Source organism: Oncorhynchus clarkii, chromosome 28, assembly GCF_045791955.1.
Source record: "Oncorhynchus clarkii lewisi isolate Uvic-CL-2024 chromosome 28, UVic_Ocla_1.0, whole genome shotgun sequence".
Classification (NCBI taxonomy): Eukaryota; Metazoa; Chordata; class Actinopteri; order Salmoniformes; family Salmonidae; genus Oncorhynchus; species Oncorhynchus clarkii.
In genome coordinates this window covers 33,219,046-33,232,862 of record NC_092174.1, presented here as the reverse complement: position 1 = coordinate 33,232,862, position 13,817 = coordinate 33,219,046, and the positions used below count along the sequence as shown (strand labels likewise).

The 13,817-nt window shown below is 43.0% G+C and overlaps 1 long non-coding RNA gene across 1 annotated transcript; it reads right to left on the bottom strand.

Moving 5' to 3' along the window:
• Positions 1 to 5,517: 5,517 nt before the first annotated feature.
• On the bottom strand, positions 5,518 to 8,923 carry LOC139386980 (uncharacterized). Its single transcript, XR_011629111.1, has 4 exons — positions 8,723 to 8,923; positions 7,677 to 8,084; positions 6,902 to 7,048; positions 5,518 to 6,714 (listed from the first exon to the last, which is right to left on the bottom strand). It is a non-coding gene; the product is annotated as an uncharacterized lncRNA (long non-coding RNA).
• Between the last annotated feature and the right edge of the window lie 4,894 nt (positions 8,924 to 13,817).

Genomic DNA, 13,817 nt, shown 5'->3' with positions numbered 1-13,817 from the left:
GCGGAAAATACGGAGTGTAGGTGTTGGTAATGTTTTCTAGTTGCGCCATGATTAGCTCAGTGTTCTGTCACTCGTGGGGGCAGTACATCACCGCCAAGTCTAAGGGTAGACCTCGAAAATTCAAGCCCCTTGGGTGCTGCCATAGAGTTACATTAGAAGTGTCTATCCAAGAAGGCTCAAGGTCAATGGTCACAAATAAAATGACGTCAAATCACGTTATACCTACAGTAGCTTTGATTGGACTGATCATGTCAACATCATACTTTCAAAGCTATTAGTCATCATCATGAATGAATCTACAGGCAAATCCTTTTTAATCCTTGTCATATGAAGAAAAATAATTAAGAGAAATGATAGATAAAATGTATCGGTGCTCATCGGCCATTGACATAAACATTATACAACAAGTGGGAAATCGTAAATTCAACAATGAGGGGTTTGGAAGGAATCAGTAATAGTGGCTAACTACAAGCATTGCAAAGCAAACACTAGCCTGCTATTCAGTGGAGTGTGATCCCAAATCTGGGATCAAGTGTCTCTTTTCCAAGTTTAAAATGATAAACATTCAACATTGGCCATGCTTTCAATGAAGCATGATTTGTGCCACTCTCAAAACAACTGTTAATTCGGGAACTGCGAAGAATTTACTTCAGTGAGTTTAAGACAACCGGGAATTCCAGAAAAAACAAGCCGGGAACTCGGGCCTCTTTATAGAGGATCAATGACGCCATCATGATTCGACATATTTTTTTCAGAGTTCTCAGTTGTCTTGAAAGCACCATAAATCCAGAGAATGCCAGACTTTGATGACAAAATTTGCCTACGAAGGAACGCCGTGCCACCTTCCTGTTCAAGTGAGCACAGCACAACAAGGTGAGTTCAAAAATGTATTGTATGCTGCTGCATAAATTATGTAATATGCCAGGGAGATATGTATACTGTAGTTAAGAACGTAATACTAAGCGTATATTGTGTAGTAAACTGTTAGTAGCCCATGTGCCTCACCCTAAAAATGTGGTCTATTTACCCTTTTTAATTTGGCCTACTGTTCTGACTTGGTGGTGCACATGTAGCCCATAACCTGTTTTAGAGAAATGTAATCATCAAATTTTGTAAGAGCTTTCTAAGTCTGCTTATACAAAATGCCCCCTTTATTTATCCTACGGTTCTGACTTGGTGTACAGGGAGAACACTGTAAGAATGGCCCATGTTCTGAATTCTGTCGCTGTACATTTCAAAAGTGTTAAATACATAGCTATATTGACTATGTCTGTCCTAGCTCGCTCATTAATATCTTAATAGAAATTACGGATTGCCTCTTATCCGCTTGTCATCCCCTTATGCCATAGTTTGTACATCTCAATTGTCATTATAAATCACATTTGTTTAAGCAAGTCAGCCATATCTGCTATGTTTTTTTTAAAGGCAGTAAATGAGGCTGAATGAACTGTTTTGCTGCCAGACAAGGCTCTGCTGATAGCCAGGTGTAGCAGTGGTAAGGTGTTGGGACTGCTGTTGGGACTCTGCTGTTGGGAAAGCTTTATGTAGGCCCTAACAGTTTGTGGGAACTGTTTGTCACATAGTGCAATTCATGTATTGTTTATTTTTGTGTAGTGTCTTTGCTGGCATGCATCCCACTTTTTTTCCCCTTTTTTTTTTTCCCCACCAAGATTTCCATGCTTAAATCGCCACTGGTTACAAAGTGGGATTTAAAAAAATTATGCATTTTTTTGTCACGATCTAAATAAAATACTCTGATATGTCAAAATTCTAACATTTATTTTTTTTAAATGAAAAAAAAACACTGCTATATCATGATTAGATAAGTACTCAAGCCCCTGAGTCAATACATGTTAGAATTACATTTGCCAGTGACTACAGCTGACTCTTTCAGAGTAAGTCTCTAAGGGCTTTCCACACCTGGATTGTGCAACATTTGCCCATTATTATTTTCAAAATTCTTCAAGCTCTGTCAAATTGGTTGTTGATCATTACTAGACAACCATTTACAGGTCTTCCCATAGATTTTCAAGCAGATTTAAGTCAAAACTGTAACTCGGCCACTCAGGAACATTCACTGTGTTTTTGGTAAGCAACTCCAGTGTAGATTTGGCCTTGTGTTTTAAGTTATTGGCCCGCTGAAAGATGAATTCATCTCCCAGTGTCTGGTGGAAAGCAGACTGAACCAGGTTTTCCTCTAGGATTTTGCCTGTGCTGAGCTCCATTCCATTTCTTATTTGTCCTGAAAAACTCACCAGTCCTTAACTATTACAAGCATAACATGATGCAGCCACCACTATTTTTCTATGGAGAGTGGTACTCAGAAATGTGTTGAATTGGATTTGCTCCAAACATAACACTTTGTATTCAGGACAAAAATGTAATTGCTTTGAAAATTTTTTTGCTGTATTACTTTAGTGCCTTGTTTTGGAATATTTTTTAAATATTTTGTACAGGCTTTCTTCTTAACACTCTGTCAATTAGGTTAGTATTGTGGAGTAACTACAATGTTGTTGATCTATCCTCAGTTTTCCCCTAACACAGCCATTAAACGCTGTAACTGTTTTAAAGTCACAATTGGCCTCATGGTAAAATCCCTGAGCGGTTTCCTTTCTCTCTGGCAACTGAGTTAGGAAGGACACCTGTAGGGACTGGGTGTATTAATACACCATCCAAAGTGTAATTAATAACGTCACCATGCTCATAGGGATATGCCATGTCTGCTTTTTTAATACCCATCTACCAATAGGTGCACTTCTTTGAGAGGCATTGGAAAACCTCCCTTGTCTTTGTGGTTGAATGTGTGTTTGACATTCCGTACATGCAACTCATTATGTGACTTGTAAAGCACATTTTTACTTTGAACTTATTTAGGCTTGCCATAGCAAAGGGGTTGACTCAAGACATTTCAGCTTTTTATTTTTAACAAATCTGTAAAAAACCTGAAAAACATAATTCCACTTTGATAATATGGGGTATTTTGTGTAGGCCAGTGACAAACATCTCAATTTAATCTATTTTAAATTCAGGCTGTAACACAACAAAATGTGGAAAAAGTTAAGGGGAGTGAATACCTTCTGTCAGCAGTGTACGTAGACACACAGTTCGGGTTTAGCTGGAGTGTGTGAGAGGTTGAGTGTGTGTTTGTGGAGGGCACAGACGCAGCTGGTTCTGGTGTCATCCCGAACACTGGCCCTGAACATGTGTGTGTGTCTGTGTATGCATGTATGAGAGGAGACCTTTGTGTCTGTGTCTCTCAAATATGTCACTGGAGTAAAAGACCCCAGTGGGGAGAATAACAGCAGAGAGAGAAGGGGGAGGGAGGGAGTGAGGGGAGGAGGATGAGGAGGAGGAGAGAGGGACAGTGAAAACTGAAGGTCTATTAAAAGGTTTAGGGTCTCTTAATAGTCATAATAGTCTAAGTGTCTCCATCCCCTTGTCTCCTCTCCTTCTGGAATGTTCTTTCCCTGTCCAGTTGTTCAACACTAGTGCAGATGGCCACTGTAGACTGTCACACCCTGATCGGTTTCACCGGTCTTTGTGCTTGTCTCCACCCCCATCCAGGTGTCGCCCATATTCCCCATTACTCCCAGGATATTTATACCTGTGCTCTCTGTTTGTCTGTTGCCAGTTCATTTTGTTTCATCATGCCTACCAGCGTTTTTCCCGTGCTCCTGTCTTCTCAGTTTTGACCATTCTGCCTGCCCTGCCCTGAGCCTGCCTGCTGTTCGGTACTTTGTTACACCACCCAGGATTACTGACCTCTGCCTGCCCTGACCCTGCCTATCGTTCTGTACCTTTTGGACTCTGCTCTAGATTACTGACCTCTGCCTGCCCTTGACCTGTCGTTTGCCTGCCCCCCAGTTTTTGTAATAAACTTTTGTTTCTTCAAAACTGTCTGGGTCTTCTCCTGAGCCTTGACAGTATACTATTGAGATGGGCCCTTGAGAGGTTAACTGAGGTGACAGACAGGCCGGCATGGGGTCCAGGTTTCACAGGGTTAAAGACTTCAGCTGTTCACACAGACTTGAAAGTAAGATCTCAACCTTTACTCATGAATATTGGCTCTCAAAGATAAGAGCAGATAGGTCCTTAGGTCCTTGGTGTACTCTCAACTACTTCTCTGTCTGTACGGATCTATGCATTTATGAACTTCCCCAGTAAAATGGCTCGGACATGGCATTTCCAATCAAATGTACAGTTGACTGTTCTTTTGACCGCCATGCATGGTCCTATAGATTGTATAATTAGTCAGAAAGCGAGAGGCACAAAATGTCCAAAAACATTTTCAATCAGCGAATTTTCAATTACACAGTGGTGCTTAGCTAAAGACGTTTTACGAACTGTATCCATTTCATCCTTCTGTGCCTTGATATTTTCCTTACAGTCTATAGTACACCAGGATGTGTGAAAGTAGGATAAGACAAGTAATGCTTCATATGCTAATAGGCCTTCCAGTGCTTATAGTGTGCTGCCCTCCTCTGGTGACAGGGTAAAATCACATCCATTTCTTCTATTCCTTATCACATAGATGAAAGTTGGCTGATTCTGACATGTGTTGCATATAGTAAATTCTATAATTATGTTCACTGTGCTGTACACATTCTTCACCATGGAAAGCCCGGTTTGTCACTGCGTTTGAGTACACATGTCAAAGCAAATCCAATCAAAGTGTATTTGTCACGTACACTGATTAGCAGATGTTAAAGCAGCAAAATGGTTATTAGCAAATTACTGCAAAGTTGACTAGGAACTAGAAACGGGGGGCGTGTCTGTCGGCGCCATCTTATATAAAATCAGTGATGAGGGGGCCTCTGGGAGCTTACACCATTATAAAACCTCCACCCCAGGCAACATGGGCTAGGGCCCAAATACTCTTCAACTGGCTGAGGGGTCTACATGGGTGACCTTCACATCAAGGGTCATGTTGTGACCCGACAGATGCACAGCTAAATATGCAGCCGGTCAGTCATACAAGCCCACAGAGAATTAAGTGTGTGTCTATCCCAGACTAACCCCTCCGAATGTCAGACAGTGGGAGAGATGGACAATATGGAAGGAAACAAGGATTTAGGCCTATTAGTGCCACCCTGTTACCAAAGAGTATGTTTATTTGTCCATCATACTATTGAAACTGCATAAGTCTTGATGATAAATGTTGCTGTAAGAAAAAGTGTCAAGTGGGATTGTAAAAATGCATTTGTAGAGCAATTACAGCAGGTTTATTGATGGTGATACAGCCTATTAACCTGGTGGAACCAGCCTGCCCTCTTCGTTCACCATTGTTTGAAGTGAAATAGAATGGTGAACGCAGCGATCAGGCTGGATCCACCAGGCTAATCCACGGCGCTTGCAACGCCAGGGTTGTTGGTTAGATTCCCACGGGGGACCAGTACAAAAAATGTATACACTCACTACTGTAAGTCGCTCTGGATAAGAGCAGCTGCTAAATGATTAAAATATAAAAGGCTCGGAAGAAACTCAGATTTGTACATTAATCAATTAATAACAGAAAAGTTACAGAAAGCTTTTATTCACCCAGTCAAGTTCCAATTCTAGCGACAGTTATTGCTTTCACAATAAGAAAGAAACAGCATAATAAAACCCTCAATGTTAAGGTAGTGCATCTTGAACAACAAGAGAGCATACCGGTAGGTCACAGGACATCTGAATATTCAGCAACAAAAAGAACAAGAGGCCACTTAGCAGAACACAGAGACTAAAACTAGCACAGGAATAACACATACTGGGCTTGATGAGCAAAAGAAAAACGCTGAGCTCTCAGAGAATATTGATATATCACACTAGGATAAACACACTTGTAAAGCCATTTGCTGTTAGGTCTTTGGGTACACAAGCCTTTCATCATCTTTTGTGGCACACAAGGAAAGGGCAAGATGTCATCAATTTTTCACCTGGAAGGCACTGTGGGGACGAGGCTACTCAGTTTCAGAGAGCTCACTCCAAACCCTGCGTAGAGGGGTTGTGTGAAGGTGGCCTCGAACGTGTAGAGGTGGACCATGGTGCTGTCTGGAACCTGGGCCTTGTAGGAGATCAGACCAGCTGGGTAGTCCACAAACACACCAACCTTCATATCACCATGTTTCTTGACCATGGGCAGTTTAGTCTCCATGGGACATTTCTATGACGAAGAAGATTACGTTATTATCAGTCCAATGTACACTGAAGTCCAATGGAAACTTGTCTTCTGCTTTATTCCAGGCAGCCATACTATAGTGCTTGCTGAGCAAATGCCTTGGTCAAGGGCACAACAGGTGATGGCATCTAGGACAGTGACAGTGAGGACAGTGATGCACTCCGGTTGCAGGCCCAATCCCAACCAGATGTGTTTTCCCTCAGTTGCTGGTCCGCTTCACTAACCTCTAGGACACATTGCGTATGATTCTCTGCTGGGCCATGGTGGACCTAACTGTAGATCAAAGTCGGTCGTAAGCACCAGACATTGCTGTTACGTTCAAAGCGATCGTTGAAAGGGTCTTCTTTCTGATGATGCTGGGGCAGCAAACAACAATAAGGGCCAGGACATAGAGGGTTTCTACCTCCCAGTGATAGTGTCCATCCTTCCGAACCTCTTTACACAGGACCTGGGGGTCAGGGTGGGCTGGGGCTTCTTGCAGTGTTGGCTGAACTGTCGTCTGTCAGAACGAGGTTGTAGTTGGACGTGTTGGGGGTCAAGGGGCAGGGTGGTGGCATCTGGAGGTTAAAAGAGAGAACAAAAAGAATGGCTTTATTATGCACATGGGGATAACAACAAACTTGATTAGGTGAAAGTTTCAGTCACAGCTGCCGGGTTTGACGTGTGGTCAAGTAATAACAAATCAGATTTATCAGCTTCTGTGAGAAAGACATGAATTCATTTGGAAATCCAAGTAAAACTTACAACGCAAGAAAGAGAAGCAATCCTTTTTCTTGCAGTCATCAGCCAATGTCTCAAAGAGACTGGATGAATTTCATCCATCTTGGTTTGCCGCCCTCTCATCGCAGCCATTAAAGAGTTGGTGGTTTTCTTGCAATTTGCCACTGCTTCCTTTTATGACACACACACAGAAAATGGAGGAACACGCGTCACCAGTGGTGGAAAAAGTACCTAATTGTCAAACTTGAGTAAAAGCAAAGATAACTTAATAGAAAATGACTCGTAAAAGTCACCCAGTAAAATACTACTTGAGTAAAAGTATTTGGTTCTCAATATGCTTAAGTATCAAAAGTAAATGTAATTGCTCAAATATTTTACTTTACTTGGCAAGCCATTTAAGAACAAATTCTTATTTACAATGACGGCCTACCAAAAGGCCTCCTGTGGGGATGGGGGATTCATTTTTGTTTTATATAGGACAAAAACACCATGACACTACATAAAGAGAGACTTAAGACAACATAGCATCGCAGCAACACATGACAACACAGCATGATAGCAACACCACATGACAACAAGTTAGCAACAACATGGTAGCAGCATAAAACATGTCACAAACACAATTGGGCACAGACAACAGCACAAAGGCAAGAAGGTAGAGACAACAATACATCACACAAAGCAGCCACAACCGTCAGCAAGTGTCCATGATTGAGTCTTTGAATGAAAAGATGGAGATAAGTGTCCAGTTAGTGGGTTTTTTTCAGTTTTGATATGTGCTGAGAGGAGGACAGTGTACCGTCTAGCCATACTCCCAAGAACTTGAGGTGACTATGAGGTGCACCTGCTAGTAGTAAGCATGAGATCTCTTCAACTTCAGCTCTCCATTCTGTATCTTCAGGTAAGGGCAGTCAACATAACTTGATACATTTGGGCACTTGACCTCTAAGAGTCCAAAGTGTGGTCTCACACTGGGATCAAATATGATTCCATCTGGAGAGGATCCTAACCACGGAGCATCTGGGTGCACTACGAAGCCACACAGAAAGAAGTTAACATTCTTCAGTGTGCAGTACTCCTGTACAGCCACTGGCTCCATGGCTAGCCCCCTCTTCATCTCCGTGGTTTGCATACACAGAACACTTCCTGCAACACAGAAGCAGTGGCTTTGACCCACTATCACTGGTACGGAGTGCTTTAACACCATCTGTGAAGATAAGTGTGACGGAAGACTGAAGTGAGAATGAATAACAATAAACATAGTAGTGTCTAGTCTTCTTAACTAGGGGCTAATTTAACTATACAGGAATACATTGTGTTTCATTAACAAAACTACCAAACACTGCATCAACAGATCTTAACCCAATAACCTGTTAAGTGGGCAATTCTAAATTGGGATTGGGACCCATCCTTAATATCTATCTACTGATAAGATTAAACGTGGATACTGTCTCCATCACATTTTGACCATGATGACAGTGTCTCACAGGAGATGTTTAACAAGGTCCCTAGTAGCTATCTATAACCTTTCCCTACTCTCATGCTGTGCGGCTTTTTAACTCTTCCTCATGGACCTGTGGCAGGCAGGCCTCACGGTGATCTCCCCTGTCAATGTATATTTGTTAGATACTGTGTAGAAGACGTGAATAACACTTGTTTTAGCTAGCAAATATAGCTAGCAAGCATAACTTAACCAAGCTGACGAAAATACACACATTCTCAGGTAGATTCTGTAAAAGTTACGTCATTTTACGAAGTAACTAGCTAGCTACAGTTAATAGTTAAATTAGCTAGCTAATGATTGTAGCTAGCTAACGTTATATCTGTCACTGACTTGGTACTCACCTTCATAGTTGTCTATGTAGCTTCCTATATACATATTGAACCCCTTTTCATTCTTGCTAGCTGGAGTCTCGGAGGCTGATGTAACAATTCGATGTACAATATTAATTTGAGGCAAGTCCCGAAGACACCTAGTAAAAAAACTGCGACATAGTGGTAGTAACGTTATATCGTCGATAACAACTAGACTGACCGGAAATTGCCAAACCGATAGGAATTGTGTTAAGAACTTTCAATCATGGAATGTGCATAAGGCCTATTGTGATGGACGCTGTAGGAGAGAGGAATAACACCGTGGGAGAGACAGAAATTGAGTAAAAAACACCCTAAATATGTTTAGAACTACAACTGAACTTTCTTCTGTTGATTCTTTTTTTTTTTTATGTAACAATTCCAACCCTCCTCCTTTATCCGGGCTTGGGACCGACAAAAGTGACCCAAAAGAGACACTCGTTTTTATTTAATTTGTTTGTGTTTTAGTTTAGTTTTCTTAATTTGCTTTGGTTTTTAACCTTATGGTACACTTAGTAGCCTACAACAAGTCACAGTAAAACATGAACATTTTTAACCATAACATAAAAATAAAAAATAAAAATAGTATACAATCTACATTAACAATCTAAATGGACCAAAAAGAGACAATAGAAAAAGCTGTCACTGGCAATGTGAGAAATTATGGTAACTAGTCTGGCCTTTTTTTTCCAGACCCCCCTTCACACACACACAGGCTGTGCTGACTCACAGAAAGAGTGGGTCATCGTCATTTTGGTCAAGGCTCTCTATGGCAGGTTCAGTAACTGAGGGAGCTGACTTAAATGAGTAAGCAGCTGATGTGCCAAAAAGCTGCAAAACATTATCAGGCAGCTGGTGCGCATAGCAAGCCTCACCAGACAGTTTCAGTCCATATCGAATGTACAGGATGGAGTTAAGGGCCTGCAAGGACATCCGATTTCTAAGTTTGCTTTTTACCACACTCATCTGTCTGAATACTCTCTCGACTTCAGCATTCGAGTGTGGCAAGGACAACACAGACACAGCTGCCATGGCAAGTTCTTGAAACAGGTTGATATCAGCTGCATCCATTTACTAAGATGGATGGCACGCCATTGCTGGATAATCTTGTCTATCTCTGCAGGGGAGTAGCCAAGGAGCTTGGCTATTTCTTCTATTTCTCCAGGGCTCTTATTGTGCTTTAGAGTTTCCTCCACATTTAAAACTGACATGTAATGCAATGCTTCGATGTTGTCCGGCAGTCTCACCCTCAGCTCATTAGTGAGGGAGATGGTGAAGGCTACACAGCGCTTCGATGTTGTCCGGCAGTCTCACCCTCAACTCATTGGTGAGGGAGATGGTGAAGGCTACACACCACTTTCGGACATTGTTTTCATCCTCAGGCGCAAGGTGGAGCTCAGCTACCTTTGACTCAAAAAGGTAACCAAGGTACGGTTTGGGACTGATGTATCCATCTATTGGCCCTTTGAGTACATTGACATTGACATTTTCCAGTGGATTCAGCACCCTGCTGCTCACAGACTTGATCAGGCTAACCAAGCTGTCAAGTAGCTTAAGAAGGTCTACTTGCTCTCCCTCAAAAGCCTTGATGGCCAACTGTACCTCACCCAGCACGGACTTCAAAAAAGTCAGATACAATATGTTTTGAGGATCACTGTACATGGAGTATAAAACCTCAGCCATGTAGCAGTGTTCACTGGACTTGGGGACTGTGAAATGCAGCCTAAGCTCCTCCCACTGGTCCAGAAACCGCGGGTTCAATGGAGAGCCAAAGTGTGGCACATCCCTTGGTTATCTGTAAAGGTTTCTCCCCACAGTTGATGGTCTCATATATGACCTTGTAGGCCTCCCTGCACTTTGGAGACACTGAAAACCAGTTATAAGTCTCTCGTACCAAGTACTCCACACCACAGGGGATGGTGTCATTGGAAGCATGACTTACAGCAAGCTGCAGAGAGTGGCACACACAGCAAATAGGAACCAGACATTTGAGGCCATACTCCTCCTTCAGCATTTTATGGACCCCATTGTTAATCCTCGTCATAGCTGATGCATTGTCAGTTCTTATCCCCGGGAGTTTCTCTTTTTTAAGACAACACTTCTCGAGGAAAGCCACAACAGCACGGGCTATAGATTTGGCATCTCCTCCCTCAAACTCAACAAGCCCCAGAAATGTTGATACAATTTTCTGCTTGGTGTCACTATAGTACCTTATCACAACCCCCAGGTACTTAGAAACACTTACATCCGTGGACTCATCGAGGAGGAGGCTGAAACGCTGGTCACCCACGTCTGCAAACAACTTTTTCAGAAAGTATGGTCCTAGAACACCATTAATCATGTCTGTGCACTTTGTCCTGTGCATTTTGAAGGGGGTAGCAGCAGTGGAGTCTGAGAAAGCAGCTCTACATGCTTTTCCAAATGTGATCACATGCCAGCATGGAACAGTGTTCAGAGAGGGATTGCAGGCCATGGCGAGGCCATGGTGGCCTCAGCCTTTTTTGCCATTTTTTTAACCACAAATGGCAGCTTGGTTTGGGTGGAACTGTTATAAGGCTTTGCCTTTTGAGTATGTTTTTGAGTTGTCATGTGTTTTTTTACATCACTTGGCGTAGAAATCAGCCTTACAATACAGGCAGTATGCCTGTGTATCATCTCCAATAAACGGCTTCAACCAGCCTTTGAATTCAGGGTTTGATTCCCACTCTTTTCTGTATTTTTGAGTGTACAGTTTAGACTGAGACATGATGAGCTAGCCAGCTAGATGTTTCGCTTATCTCACAGAGAGGCACACACACAGTGGACAAGGTGAGTAAGTGACTGAGGCTGTGTGAGTCAAATGCAGTGATTTATTTTTGTGCAGTGATTTATATTAGACAAAGAACATTTTACATTTACATCCCACCCTGAATGTAAGCCAAGCCCTGACTGCAGCTGGGAGGGACTGCTGCGCGAGGACTGGGCTGCCTGTGAGACAGGCGTGGTGCCCACGGCAGCACCCACTGCTCATTGGTAAGAGTAAGAACAATACGTGCTTTCACGTCAGAGTCTCCAAAAGTCTCCAATAACACAATAAAAAGTTGCTAGATTTGTTGCTAGTCGATTTTTAAAAAATGTGTCGCTAGTGGTGTCACAATACTTGCTAAATATAGCAACTAAGTCGCTAAGTTGGCAACACTGGGGCTGGGACACGTTTGAACCTTTTTGGGATAGGGGACAGCATTTTCACTTTTGGATGAATAGCGTGCCCAGAGTGAACTGCCTCCTACTCTGTCTCAGATGCTAATATATGCATATTATTCATAGTATTGGATACAAAACACTCTGAAGTTTCTAAAACTGTTTGAATGATGTCTGTGAGTACAACAGAACTCACATGGCAGGTGAAAACCTGAGAAAAATCCAACCAGGAAGTGGGACATCTGAGGTTTGTAGTTTTTCAAAGCTTGGTCTACCGAATACACATTGAGATATGGATGAGGTTGCACTTCCCAGGGCTTCCACTAGATGTCAACCGTCTTTAGAAACTGGTTTGAGGATTCTACTATAAAGGAAGGACTCATGAGACCTCTTTGAGTCAGTGGTCTGGCAGAGAGCCTTGGTCTCATGACGCGCGCTCCCGACAGAGTTACTTCTCGTTCCAGTGCTTCTCTGAAGACAAAGGAATTCTCCGGTTGGAACAATTTTGATGTTTTATGGGGATGTTTTACATAGTCTAATAATTACGTAAGTCTAATTATTCTTATACATGTTACATAATCTAATAATTACGTTTCAGGGTGGAATTCTTTAGTCATTATCTTAAACATATAAATTCCCTTATCACCCAAATATTTATATGCTGCTGCAACTACCACTATCTTCTGTGATTTACACTCCATCAGTGCAGTGTAGTTGATCACCATGGCTATAAATGCAAGAAATCCAACCCTACTAAAATTAATCCTCTCTGGAGCTCTGTCTTCAGGCCTACTCACATGGAGGCTCCCAGTTAACTCATTCGCCTCTGCTCTCTTCACTGCCTCAGCATAGGAAACTTTCTGCCCCACTCAAACTCTGGCAATCTCAATCTGTCTCTCTCACAGGGGACTTCAGATCCCACAATTGACACACAATGTTATCTCTATCCTAACTGTACACTCCCTCTGACGATGCCCTCCTGCACATTTCTCGCATCATGGGATCTCCCTCCTTTTTTTCTTTCTTTTCATTTTTTTTTTTACCCCTTTTTCTCCCCAATTTCGTGGTATCCAATTGTTCAGTAGCTACTATCTTGTCTCATCGCTACAACTCCCGTACGGGCTCGGGAGAGACGAAGGTTGAAAGTCATGCGTCTTCCGATACACAACCCAACCAAGCCGCACTGCTTCTTAACACAGCGCTCATCCAACCCGGAAGCCAGCCGCACCAATGTGTCGGAGAAAACACTGTGCACTTGGCAACCTTGGTTAGCGGGCACTGCACCCGGCCCGCCACAGGAGTCGCTGGTGCGCGATGAGACAAGGATATCCCTACCGGCCAAACCCTCCCTAAGCCGGACGACGCTAGGACAATTGTGCGTCGCCCCACGGACCTCCCGGTCGCGGCCGGTTACGACAGAGCCTGGGCGCGAACCCAGGGTCTCTGGTGGCACAGCTGGCGCTGCAGTACTGCGCCCTTAACCACTGCGCCACCCGGGAGGCCGGATCTCCCTTCTGCACATTGCTGAAACATGTCAGAATCCTTGGCACCTAAAGCACTGTACCGGGTTCGGAACAAAGTCCCTCACAGAATAACAAATATTGCCCAACATGACCGTATCAGGTAGAAGCTCTGTGTCAAAGCTCAACAAGACAGACAGGGTATTCTCAGTTGTGCCATTGCCACCTGGTCTATGTCTCACCAAACGGTGGGCGGCACAAACACCAGGAATATGATTTTTCATTTGATCCAACTCTACACTCAACGTTACCCTACTGATCACACCTTTGAACAGCGGCCTGCTCTAGAGAGCAAAGCACGACACAAGTTGAGACACATGACTCGAAGCGCCCGCTTCCTGTGGGCGGCGGATACACAAAAAAATCTAATCAATTCCACTTCTCTA